This window comes from Theropithecus gelada, chromosome X (assembly GCF_003255815.1).
Source record: "Theropithecus gelada isolate Dixy chromosome X, Tgel_1.0, whole genome shotgun sequence".
NCBI lineage: Eukaryota > Metazoa > Chordata > Mammalia > Primates > Cercopithecidae > Theropithecus > Theropithecus gelada.
The window spans coordinates 16,874,806-16,889,222 of record NC_037689.1 but is presented as its reverse complement, the minus strand read 5'-3'; the positions used below and the strand labels follow the sequence as shown (position 1 = coordinate 16,889,222).

At 40.1% G+C, this 14,417-nt stretch overlaps 1 pseudogene; it reads left to right on the top strand.

Moving 5' to 3' along the window:
* The first annotated feature begins 2,241 nt into the window (after positions 1-2,241).
* Positions 2,242-14,417, top strand: part of LOC112616349 — a 105,605-nt pseudogene continuing 93,429 nt past the window's right edge.

Sequence of the window (14,417 nt, the reverse complement as noted above, 5' to 3'; positions counted from 1 at the left end):
CACTCTTTATCTGCATGCATAGTAGGTAATAACTGGCCTGCAGTTCACACATTTACTTGTTTCCCTTCCAGCCACAGGAAGAGATTAACCAGCTCTTCAGAATCTCAATTGTATATTCCAAGGAGAGAGACTGTGATTGGATCAGTTTGGGGGCAATGTCTATCTCGGATCCAATTAGGTGTGATCTGAGGCTCAAGGTCACAGAATACAATCATGGTTTTCAGAGTCCTATCTCTATGGATGAAGGGAGCAGTTCTCAGAAGAAAAAAATGGTTAATTTTGGGATAGACAGAGATCATTAAAGGTCTCTCTTTCATTTGCATTTTCCCCTTTCCTCTATTTTTTCCTATTCTCTCACGGTAGAAACCAATTTTCTTATATGATTAAAAACAACAACAACAAAAAAACTCTTTTCACTCTTTTAATAACTTCTCCATATTACTAAAATAACTGAATGTGACTCATAAATTAGATCTTAAATTACAAACCACCAGGATCTTGGAATTTTCTGGAACTAGAGACTGTAGACATTAAGGGTTCCTGGCAATTTAAAGCCAAGTTTTGTGTTCATTAGTTTGGGTATTTAGTGGGTGTTGCAAATATCATTGTGCTTTGTGAAAAAGTCAAAGTATCTTCTTGGATTTTATTATCTCTTCTAGAGACTAGCTTGATGGAATGTTTGTCATGTTATTGGCGTGCTGTGGTCTGAAGTGAGAGGCCAGTCTCCCAGTTTGGGTTTCAGTTATTTCCTTAGTTCAGGATGTTGTAATGTTACAGTAGGTAGTCAGGCAGACATGAACAGGGCAGGGAAGCACACCCCTCCCCCATCCCACCAGGAATGTCAGGCAACCTTAGGTGATGGTCAGGTGGTTATTAAGGTGTCTCTCTAAAATAATAATTGGTTGCAGCCAGTGCCAGGGAAAGGCAGTCTCCCAATAAACAGAAACACCTGAAATTGGTGATCGGCAGCTTCCCAATATCTTAGGAGTTGGGTGAGTGGCTGAAGCATACGCATTAAGAGTCAACATAGCAGGGTTTAACTGGTATAGGACCTTCTAGGGATGTTTGACTGGTTCCTATGAAAGGGAAGAATGCCTCAAGTGAGCATGCATACAACTTCAGTAAACACATCGTGCATGCTCACTTCCCAAGTGCTAGCAGGCCACTGCACATATGGACAGCCCACTCCAAGGGAAGAATCAGCCCACTCCAAGGGGAGAAGGGACACAAGACCCCGGAAGCATGCCAGCATATAAAACCCCAAGTCAAAAGGTCAAACCATGCACTTGATCTCTCAAGTCACCTGTTGGCCGTCTTCCAAGTGTACTTTACTTCCTTTCATTCCTGCTCTAAAGCTTTTTGACAAACTTTTCACTGCTGCTTTAAAACTTGCTTTGGTCTCTCCTTCTGTCTTACTCTCATCAGTTGAATTCTTTCTTCTGAGGGGGCAAGAATAGAGGTTGCTGCAGACCCATATCGATTCACTGCCGGCAACAGTAATCCATTAATGGCCTGACTATCGTTTGTTCTTGTGAGTTGTTACCATGAGTACAGTCTGGCTATAAGAATAGGATGAGGATTTCTCAGCAGTGACAACAGTGGTGGCAGTAGCAGAGAAGAAAGAATGACTATGTGATACATTGAATACTCAGTAGTATCTTACAGAATATTGCAAGATATCCATCACTTTATGTGTGTGAAGACAGGTAATCATCACTGGGCAAAATTCTTCATGATTTGGGGATTTATATGTTGGTGAGGACCTTAAGAAGGTACTTGGAACAGTCTCAAGAAAAATGACACAGGTTTCTAGGTACGATCTTCCCTTCTTTCCAGGTTAGCCTGTTTTCACTTTGTGTTTTTGAAGAACATCATGCATTTGTCATTTTGCTCAGTGTCAATCCCAAAGCATCAGTTTAGTCATGGAAGGGTAATTTCTTTCAGTGGACTGAAAAGGAAGACCTACAATATGGGGAAGATGAAACTCTGTTGCTTTACAACAGTCAAGCTGGACATCAGGGGCAATCTGATTAAACATCTTGGGCAGAGAGACAGAGAAATTGCTGTGAGCTTTCTGTGGAGCGCCTTTCACTTTGGAAGTTTCTTGTTCACAAGAGTCATCTTCTGTCTAGCAAATGGCACCAACAGCAATTAGATATTATGCATTCAATGGCTATTTTATCTTCTGCCTTTTCTTATTTGTTTTCATTGTTGAAATAACAAGCTTTGAAAATATCATCGATGTCAGAGACATACGCCTTGACCTTCACCACTGGTTCCTGCAAACCCACAGGGAAAGCAGACAGCACAGTGAGCGAGGGCTTGATCCAGCGCAGGATTTTAATTTATCGTTTCTGGAACACAAACTGTAAAATGGATGCCATAAGAGGTACGAGTAGGTGTTGCTGCTGATTAGTGGGTTTAACCACATATATCTTCTTACTGGCCAAGTAAATAAAGTCACTGCCCAGAGCATTTAAGATAATAAACCATGAGAAACCATAAAGAATTGAAATGTACTTTTTCTACTAATTCTCTAGCACTGCTTTTACTTCACTCTGGTTGAGTAGGGAAGTGGTTTTTATGAGGTTGTATTATTCATTTTTTAAATAAATGTTTATTGAGCACCTATTATGTGCAAAGGATTATCTTAGGCCTTGTGTAAATAAACACCAGCACAAGGACAGGTATAAAAAGGGACAAACGGCATTACAAGTAGAGGGGTGAGTGTAGAGATTCTCATTTATTTCTTGCTGCCTTTGTCTCATGCTGATTCTTTCTTTTTCATTGATCTGAAAGGACATACTGGTAACTTGAAAGCTCATGACATTTCTCCTGATCCCCTTATTATTTCTGTGGCAAAGAAGCTCTTAGAACTTGTGCTGAGTGGAGAGTGGTGAGAGCCTCCTTGCTGATCACATTCCCCTAAGGCCTGGGTGTGACTGAAAGAGAAAATACCACTTTAGTCCAGGAAGCATTTGAATTGATTTTGGTGCACCCACACTGACTTCAGTAATACACCATTCTCTAGAGCACAGGCTTTCAGGAAACTCAACTGTGGTGGATGCCATGATGTGCTGATTGCCCTTCAGAAATGAAGCACTTACTCCCCCAGTTGCTGGGAGTGCTGCCTGCAGACTGTCTTCAGCTGTCAGCCTTTTTGGAAATTGCCTCCACTGAAGAAGACTGCCTCACCTGAGATCTCACCTCCTTCCCGGGGAAGTTAGTATATAATGACTGAGCAGTGTACAGACGTGAAAGTCCGACCCTCTTGTTTTAGCCTGATATAACCCTGAAGGGCCATCCCAGATCCAGAGCTACTCTGGGGTTGGCTGAACCTTTGTTGGGCTTTCAGAACAGCCTTATGCCCACTCTTGCTTCCTTCCCCTCCTCTTTGCAGGGCTGAACATCTAACACAGCACCTAATAAAGGTCGAGGCATGCTCATCTCTGTCTCAAATTCTGCTTTCCAGAAACCCAAACTGTGATATCGACCCTCCAGAACACAGCCTGAACTCAGAAGCAGGTAGGAAAGGAGCATGAGAAACTACAATAGTCATCATGAAGCTCTTACACAAAAGGCTTGGGGACCAGGTGAAGCAAAATAGACACAGAGATAAGTAAACAAAATATTCTCTGTTCCTGTGTGGTCTTGATGAGTGCCTGGACAGTGGCTGAACCTTCCCAAGTTTAATGCTTCCTTCAGGAGCACTTGCAAGGCAGCTCTGGTGGTAACAAGTTTCCTCAGCATTTGCTTCTCTGAAAAGGAACTTATTTATCCTTTGCTTATGAAGCTTAGTTTGAGCAGATGTGAAATTCTGGGTTGGGAATTCTTTTCTTTAGGAATGTTGAATATTGGCCCCTCAATCTCTTCTGGCCCGTAGGGTTTCCCTGAGAGGTCTGCTATTAGTCTGCTGGGCTTCCATTTGTAGGTAACCTGGCCTTTCTCTCTGGCTTCCTTTAACATTTTTTTTTTTTTTTTTTCATTTTGACCTTGGAGAATCAGATGATTATCTGTCTTGGAGATGATATTCTTGTGGAATATCTTACCGGGGTTCTCTGTTTTTCCTGAATTTGAATGTTGGCCTGTCTTGCCATGTTGGGGAAATTCTCCTGGATGATATACTGAAGTATGTTCTCCAACTTGGTTCTATTCTCTCTGTCTCTTTCAGGTACCTCAATCAGTCACAGACGAATTCTCTTCTCATAATCCCACATTTCTCAGAGGTCTTGCTCATTCCTTTTCATTCTTTTTTAAAATTATACTTTAAGTTCTGGGATACATGTGCAGAATGTGCAGGTTTGTTACATAGGTATACATGTGCCATGGTGGTTTGCTGCACCCATCAACCCATCATCTACATTAGGTATTTCTCTAATGCTATCCCTCCCCTAGCCCCCCATCCCCTGACAGGCCCCAGTGTGTGATATTCCCCTCCCTGTGTCCATGTGTTCTCATTGTTCAACTCCCACTTATGGGTGAGAACATGCAGTGTTTGGTTTTCTGTTCCTGTGTTAGTTTGCTAAGAATGATGATTTCTAGCTTCATCCATGTCCCTGCAAAGGACATGAATTCATCCTTTTTTATGGCTGCATAGTATTCCATGATGTGCAGAGCCACTGTGGGGCACTGCTGGGGGGATCCTTCCTTGACTGGATTGTTTGGAGTCTCCAAAGCCCACAGACACAAATGGCTGAGTCAACCAAACAGCAGAGATGGCACCCACCCCTCCCCTTGGAGGCTCCATCCTGTCTCAGGCAGGCTTCACCCTGTTGCCAGTGGCTGGCTGGAATTTCAAGCCAGTGGGTCTTATCTTGTGAGATGCTGTGGAAGTGGAGTCCACAGAATGATGCTGCTTGAGTTCCTGGATTCTGCCCCCTTCCTAGGGGTATGTGTGGACCCTCTGCCTTGCCTGAGTTGCAGACATGTTTGTTGGGGATCATGGGGCCAGATTATGCAAAGCTTCTGGGTCTATGCATGCCTGAAAAGCTGCTCTGCCAAGACTCCACATAGCTCTGTGTGTCACACCTAAGGTCCTGGTGGCATGGGCTCATGAGGGGATCTCTTGATCCATGGTTTGCAAAGATCTGTGGGAGGAGCACAGTTTTCCATGAGCACAAAATCATTCACCACTTCCCTTGACTGGGGTTCCCTTGGCTCTGTATCATTCCCTGGGTGGGCCATTCCCCGCCCCCCGCCCACTTTTCTTTTTTCTCTGTGGGTCGAGTTATTTTCCTCATCAGTCCCAGTGCGACTACCTGGATATTTTAGATGAAGGTGCTGTATTCACTTGCCCCTTTCTTTCCTCTTTGTGAGCGGTGCAGACCTCAGCTGCTTCTAATTGGCTATCTTGGCCCGTCTGAACTCTCTTTAAATTATATCCTGACTCTTTTGATTATTTTAGGTTGACATTTGATGATCAGCAGATGGGACCTGAAGCAAGCTTCCTACAATCCTCGCTGCTTTGCTAACATTTGGAACTTTAGTGCAGCATGAGTGGTTTTCACTTATTTGGCTTCATCAGAGCTGAAGAGGGTCCCTGGCATGGCTTCTCTCAGGTTTTGAATCTCCCTGGTTTTGGCTGAGATTCATACTTTATTCAGGCATTCTGATTCCACACTCAACAAAACTGGAATTGAAGCTTCACTTTTAAAAGTAGGAGTTTCATTTGTTACTTCTTTAGAGATTCTGCTGTTTGCTGATACTACTATTAGTATAATTTGGTTTTGTTTTGAAAGCTAATAAAGTACTGATACATGCAACAACATGGATGAACATTGAAAACATTATGATAAGCGAGGGAAGCCACTCACCAAGGACCACATACTGTATCTTTCCATTTATGTGAAATCTCCAGAATAGGCAAATTCCTAGAGACAAAAGTCAGATTAGTAGTTGCCAGGGGTGGAGGTGGGTGGGTGGGGGAATGGGGAATGATAACTAAGGGGCAGAGGATTTGTTGTCAGGTAATGAGAATATTCTAAAGCTGATTGTGGTGACTGATGCACAACTATACGAATACTATAAGCCACTGGATTGTAAACTTTAAATGGGTGAATTGCATGGCATGGTATGCCAGTTACATTTCAATAAAGCTGTCTAAAAAACACTCATGAAGAATAACTGGAAGCTCCTCAATTTTAAAACATGCTATTATCTTGCCAGCCTAAGGCAATTTTTACAAAAGGCTCTCCAGACTATCTTCTAGTTCTCTAACCTAGATGGGCTACTTGAGCTTCTATCCACTACTTTCCTTTGACTGCTCACAGCAGTTCCACCCTTTGGCTGAACTCCCATCTCAGACCTAACCCTTGCCCCTCAGTCTGTCATAAGTGCATTGAACCTTTTTCCCTATGGCTCACACTGGTTCCACGGTCCTTACCCTCATCTCCACCAGCCCCAATACTGCTCTCCCTCCTGCCTCAGTCTGCCGAGCAAATTTCTAGCACATCATCAAATTAGCCTCCCTTGAACCCTTGAAGGTGTATCCCCCTTACAAAATATCATCTAGTGCTCTCAACAGAGACAAGGCTAGGAGACCAGTGGTCACAGATGCTGGAGAGAGGGATTTGAGCACTGGGAGGAAGATTGAATTAGAATGACCAATGCTTCTAAAAATTTAATGTGAACACAAATCAACTGAATTAACTGGGGGTCTTGTTAAAATGCAGATGCTGATTTGGCAGCTCTGAGACCTTAGGTTATGCATGCCTAATAAGCTCTCAGGTGATGCTCTGCTGGTCCTGGGACCCCACTTTGAGTATTAAGGAGACAGACCATCTCTGAGGTCTATTTTAGCTCTTACATTCCATCTTATACTTGACCAAGTTGATCACAGGAGACCCAGCTACATCCCATCTGGCACTGCTGATGCAGCTCATGAACAGCTCCTGCAGAGTTCCCTCCAGAGGCCCTGGAAGTGCAAGTTACAATGTAACAGTGGAAAATGGCTTTTCTCTTAAGCAGGATAATATTGCTTGCATTAAGAGGCATATCAACCAAAGATGGAACATAAAATATGATCAAAGTACCATCAAACCATCTTTGTCTCATCAAAGTTGATTAATTTCTGAGGAATGTTTTTATTTGACTTATACTTAAGTCTCATTTGTTAACGGATGGTATATAAAACCATTTTTAGAAGTTGGCAAACTGTGCCAGGAGTAACAGAAAAAGAGAACTCAAAAGTGTTATGATAATTTTTATTTCAACGATTGATTCACAACTCTAGAAAGTCAAGAGAGTAAAATCTATAATTTTTAGATTACACTAATTATTACCATCACCATGTTATTAATTTTATTATTATTTTAAATCAGAATAATTCATGAAAATGGTTTTAAAAATCCATTTGTGCAGAAACATGTGTAATAATAAACAGTAGTCCCTGATATCACACCTTCCCAGTTGCAAGTATTTTTAAATGACTCTGTCCCCTTTTTGTTTGTAGCTACTTCCACATTCCTAAATACAATGTATTATTCTACTATTTCTTGATGTATCAGTTGTACACATGATATATTGACTTCCTCTATAATAAATGAGAATTTTTCTTCTGTATTTCTTCTCTCCTCATCTTACTAACAAATTCATATGCCTATTTCAGTTCCGCTGTCAGTTACCTCTGTAGATTTAAGTAATACATTTTAATTATATCAACTAGATACAAAGTACAGAATCCTTAACTCCTCACTTTTTAATGAGAATCTTAAGGATGCTACCTTTTCTTAACTCTTCTCTCATATATCCACCTCCTAACTTTTGCCCCCATACACTTGCATTTCTATTTGAAGGTTCATAACAATCATGAACATATAATTCAAGTAAGTAAATCCTCTCCTTTTCTGTGGGTTAATTGTACAAGTGGAAAATCAAAAATGTTTACATCATTGTAGCTATGTAAATATTGTTCACTGCCAGACAAAGTAGTGTTACTATGACATTTCATTTCTCCAAAGATAGTTCTTAAATTTTCTTATTGTCTTTTTATTGCAGTAATAGAATAGGCCCTCAACTTGAGATATTCTTACTCAAAAAGTACTTACTTTTTTAGTTAAAAGTCTCAGAAAATTCCCAGATCTTCTTTTCTTACCTTAACATAGTGTCTTAATCCATTTGGTGCTGCTCTAACAGAATACTACAGACTGGGTAATTGATAATGAATAGAAATTTATTAGCTTAGGGTTCTGGAGGTTGTGATGCCCAAGATCGAGGAGCTGGCATCTGGCGAGGGCCTTCTTGCCATGTCATCCCATGGTAGAAGGCAAGAGGGAGAGAGAGAGCAAGAGGTTGAATTTACAACCTGAAGTCCTTTTATAATCAGCATCAATCTGTTCATGAAGGTAGAGCCCTCAAGACTAATTAGGTCCCACCTCCCAACAGTGTTGTCTTGGGGAATAAGTTTTCAACACATCCTTTTTGGGGGACATAGTCAAACCATAGCATATGGGTTTTGGACCTGTTTGAATTTTGTTATGTACCCAGCTCATCTTTTTTTTCTAGTTCTCAGTGAAGTTTGAGCTCAGATTGCTTCAGGACACAGGATAAGAACAAGCATCTGGCTCTTCAAAGCTTGCTCTGGAGTAAAAGACCTACAAATCTTAGATGATTATCTGAGTGCTGGAAGGTCAAGACTCCTTTCCCTTGCATCAGTATTTTTTAAACTGCAGCTCACTACCTAATACTGGGACGTGAACTGAATTTGCTGGGTCACAACCAACATTTTGAAGAAGTGAAATAGAATGAACAGACTTCATCACCCATAGTAAGGTTTAAGTATTAACCTTAATTAACCTTATTAAAATAATATGTATATGTATATATTTGTATGTGTGTTCTGATTGCATGCAAAATATATATTTATGTTGGTTGCTATTAAAAAGGGTTGAACAATCCTGCCTTGCTTGCTGAATGGGTCTCTTTTTGGCCTGATTTCTGGTTTTAAAGTTGCCCTTTTTGATCAGTGTATAACACTCCTTGGTATTGAGGAGATGGGACCTCACTGTGTCTAACAGAGCTTCAGGCTCTTCTTTTTTTCTGAAATTCATCTTCCCATGTGAATTACTGAGACCTGTTGTGGCTCAAGTTCCCTATGGATTTCTGGACCTCATCTTCACTGGGACTCCTGGTGGGAAATGGCTGGTCTCCCTTTATGCCTTGCCTGGTGTATTGAAAACCAGAATAGATCATTTATTGATCAAATTATCTTCAAAGTAATCAAGATATAAAATAAGTAATACTGGTCAGAAAAGAATGTAGACAGTGAACATTTTCTTGAACTTCAAGTATATTATGCCAGTGTTAAAAAGTAATAAGAATAAAGATTACAGTACAAAAAGAGACAAAATGTATAGATGAATACTTTTTAATTACATGACTGTCATGTTGGGGGAAAATGGTGACATGGCCAGGGCACACATAAAGAAACATGTCTGAAAGCATTAATACCACCAGGTTCACAGAACAATTTTGTTCATGAAATAACAAAATTGAAGTACCTTGGTTTCTGTTTCTCTGTATTTCTAACCATTTTGCTATCACTTCTTATTTTGAATCTACTGTTTAAATGCAGGGATGTGCTGTACTACAGGGGATGGAGCAAGGAACTTCATCCAAAGTGAGCTCCATTCACTTAGAACTGTTATCTTCTCTAGAAATGGGCCCATGTAGCTGAGACTACATGTTTCAGGATGTCTCTATAACTGGGAGTTCTCTGAATTCATTTCCTTGTAAATTACCTTGTTGATTGAAGAATAAGCAATACAAAATGCTGTTTTGAAGTTTATGTATATGTAATAGTTTTAAAGCTTAAAAGCAATCACGGCAATGAGATTTTTTTTTTTTTTTTTTTTTACAGGGATAGTATTTTCTTGCTGATGTGTTTAGAATTGCTAGCACATGGTGAAAATCAAGCAGACGGACTAGCTGGTGTTACGATTGTTTTAAAATAATCTATAAACAATGTAGTCTCTTACTGTCTGTACCTGGGATTGACTGTTCCCACTGCCCTACCTGTGGTACCCCAAATTCCAGGAAGAAAAGTCCCTCCTGCTCTTTTATTAGTTCTTTTGATAATGTGTTTAGAGTCCTCAAATAGAATTAGGGAAATGAAGCTGTGAAGCACAACACAATGTTTCTTGCTCACAGCTAGTCCCTCGTTTTCTTTTGGTAGACTTTAAGCCAGGGAACAGGTCTATGGACTTTTCTTGGCTCTAAGGTTGTACTCCCAGAAAGTGTGTATGTGTGTGTGTGTGTGTGGTGGTGGGCAGGAGATGGATGGTAGGCTTTGGTTGGAATGAGGAAAACACACGGAAAGAAATTTGGCTACAGAAGGTTCATAGGATGCACATACATGCCAAGTGAAAGGAAATCCCTGGACCTCCATAATACTTCTAAGATAAAGTCTAATCAAAATCTTGGGTGATATTTGCCAATGTACTTCAAGTTTACATGGGCACTGCCTCTTTGCTTCTCACCCCCATCCTCAGTTGTTTTTCTATCAGTTACAAACACCAACTCACCAACTCAAACTTTCCTCAGATTCTATAAGCAGAGCCACAGGTCGTTTGGTTTACCTTTTCTTTTATTTTTCTTCACTTTTCAAATAGGAGAACATCTGTGACTGACTTAATCTGCCTCCAGCATTATAAATGTGCCTTTGTTGCTTACTTTCTTACTTGTTTCAACGGCAAGGGTCCTAGCTTTGTACACATGTAGGTTACCAACTTAAGTCCACCCAGCCCAGCGTAACTTTCAGAGTTCAGTCGGGGGGTTTCTTCCAGAGGGAACAAGATACTTAAAATGGAGGAACGGCTTGGTGCTAATGAAATTGTTTCAAACAGGAACTCTCTACCTTCAAACTGTCTTCCTGTCTTATTTTGAGCTCATGATTCTCTTGCCTGAATTCCACATGAGAACTAGCCTGAGCTTCTTGATTTCTCCTCTTGTTTTATACACACTTGTATCCTGCCATGTATCGCTGGGCTTCCTACTGGCCTTAGGGCCAGCTTGACCTCTGCTTCCCCTTCAGATTCAGTTAGTGGAGAAGGTACTCTCATCTTTCAAGGTTTAGTTTCAAGGCTGCGCCTTCAGTGCAGTCTGTTATCCCAGCCAAATGCCCTTTGTCCTTTCTCTACAGCCCTAAGTCCCTTACTCTGTTATTGCCCACGTGACTTGCAAAGCTGGGTGCTCTGCACTGTAGATATCCACTAGCGAGGGCGGGGGAGGCATCTTATGCAGCCAGTGGTCTATAAACCACTTGAATATAGAGCCTAACTTATTGAACAATTTTTTTGTTCACTATATTGTGTACCATATGTCCTTGAACAAAATGTATGCACCATAAATTTGCTTAGTGGATAAAAAGTTTAAAAATGGAATGAGAGTTACAAAATGTATCCCAGCATTAATTGAGTGTGTGTGTATATGAGGCCATTATTTAAACATTTTCCACGATTCTGTTAATACAAAGCAATGCCTTTCAAAACAACAAGGAAAAGACAAATATTCCAATAGATAATTTGGAAAATAATGTGATCATTTAAAAAATATGTTGATTAGATATTTGTGTTTCTTCTTTTGTAAAATGTGTACTGAGTATCAATAGCAATCAAGGAAATACAAATCGAAACGACAGAAAGAAAGCCGCTTTTTGGCCTGAGGGGCAAAGGTCTTTTAAAACAGTGTAATACTTAGTGTTTGGAAAAGTTCCTTGTGGGATCTGATACGCTGCTGAGAGATTGTAAGGTTTGATAACCTTTCTGAATAGCGGTTTGCATCAAGAGATGTAAAATGTGCATATTCTACAACCATTTTAGAAAACTGTTTGACAGAATATACTGAGAATAAAAATATACCATCTCAATAAACTAGTATTTCCACTCCTAAGTATTAATACATATCCAACAGAAGTTTGTGTGTATGTGTCCTATGGTGAGCAGGTCTATGCACAGCTACCCTGAAAAGTCTGAGGAAGATGAGGGGCTGAAGAAAGAGGCTGATATATGGTACAAAACGAGTAGTACACAAACAAACGCATAGAGCAATGAAACAGAATAGAGAGCCCAGAAATCAGGCTGCACACCTACAACCATCTGATATTTGACAAAGCTGACAAAAAACAAGCAATGGGAAAAGGACTCCCTATTCAATCAATGGTGCTGGGATGACTGGCTACCCATATGCAGAAGATTGAAATTCCACCCGTTCCTTACACCATACACAAAAATCAACTCGAGATGGATTAAAAACTTAAATGTAAAACCCACCCAAAACTATAAAAACCCTGAAAGACAACCTAGACAAAACCATTCTGGACATTGGGCAAAGATTTCATGACAAAGCTGCCAAAAGCAATTGCAACAAAAGCAAAATTTAACAAATGAGATCTAATTAAACTAAAGAGCTTATGCACAGCAAAAGAAACTGTAAACAAAGTAAACAGACAACCCACAGAATGGGAGAAAATATTTGCAAACTATGCATCTGACAAAGTCTAATATCCAGCATCTATAAGGAACTTAAACGGATATATAAGCCAAACAAACAACCCCATTAAAAAGTGGTCAAAGGACATGAACAGGCAACTTTCAAAAGAAGACATACATGCGGCCAACAAGTGTATGAGAAAAAGCTCAACATCACTGATCATTAGAGAAATTCAAATCAAAACCACAATAAGATACTATCTCACACCAGTCAGAATGGTCATTATTAAAAAGTTAAAAAAAGTAAAATAAAAGAGATGCTGGTGAGGTTTTGGAGAAAGGGGAACACTCATACACTGTTGTAGGGGTGTAGATTAGTTCAACCATTGTGGAAAGCAGTGCGGCTATTCCTCAAAGAGCTAAAACCAGAACTACTATTCAACCCAACAATCTTATCACTGGGTGTGTACACAAAGGAATATAAATTGTTCTGTCATAAAGACACATGCACATGTATATTTGTTGCAGCACCATTCACAATAGCAAAGACATGGAGACAACCTAAATGACCATCAATGGAAGACTGGAATAAAGATAATGTAGTATATATACATGATGGAATATTATGCAGTCATAAAAAAGGAACCAGATTATGTCCTTTGCAGCAACATGGATGGAGCTGGAGGCCATTATCCTTAGCAAACTAATGCCAGAATAGAAAACCAAATATAGTATGTTCTCACTTATAAGTGGAAACTGAATGATGGGAACACAAGAACACATAGAGGGAAACCACAGACACTGTGGCATCTCGGGGTGTAGGGTGGAAGGAGAGAGAGGATCAGGAAAAATAACTAATAAATACTTGGCCTAATACCTGGGTGACAAAATAATCTGTAAACAAACCTCCCTGACATGAGTTTACCTACGTAACAAACCTGTATATGTATCTCTGAACTTAAAAGTTTAAAAAAAGAGGCTGATATATTCTGTTTCTCAGAAGGAAATATTTAACAGAGACTTACGAAGAGAAGCCATGTCTGTCTCAGGCAGTGGTGAGACAAGATGGCGGATCCCCATACCATCATCCATCAGACCCTGTGCTCCATAGGGAAAGGGCATATGTGACTCAGAGGAATGTGTAGGACAATTGCTCAAGGGCAAGACACATGGTAAGTATAACATCAAGGTTGTTTTAACCTAAGGGCAGGATTTACAGTAAGTACATGCTCGTATACAAGGAACAATAAACTGGAAATCTGGGAGGGCTTCCCGGTACTGGAGTTAATCAGAGGTCAGCGTAGTGGATTAGCATCCAAGATGGAGTTGCTCTAACCCCTGCAATATGTTAACCAAAAGACATGTTTTAGAACGTTCATAGCAGCACTATTCATAATAGCTCCAAATTGAAAAGTACTCAAATCCTCACCAACAGTAGAATGGATAAGTAAGCATGGCATACGCACACCATGGAATACCATCCAGCAGTGAGAATGAACAAATTATTGCTACACTCAACTACATGGATGAATTGCACAAATGACATAGTGTTGAGTGAAAGGGCCAGATTAAAAAAAAGAGTATATAACAGAAAATGATTCTATTTACATGGCATTTAAACAGCAGTAAAAGTAATTTATTGTGTGAAAGGTCAATATAGCGGTTACCTTTGGGGTACTTAGGAACTGAGAGGGTGGCTTCTGGGGTGATAGAAATATTTCTTGATCTGGATTTTGGGTATTGGTTCCGTGGTTGTAGTCGCTTGATAAAAATTCCAGCAATGCCCTTATTGTTGGTGTATTTTTCTGTATGTATTTTATACTTCAGAAGAAACTATCTAAAGCCAGCATGTTCTTTCACCCAGTAATTTCACAACTAGCACTTTATGCCGGTGAAATAATTATACATATCCACAAAGAATTTATATGCAAGTATTTTCATTCAAAGTGCTGCTTTCAACAGTGAGAAATTGGAAATAATAGAAGCACCAAA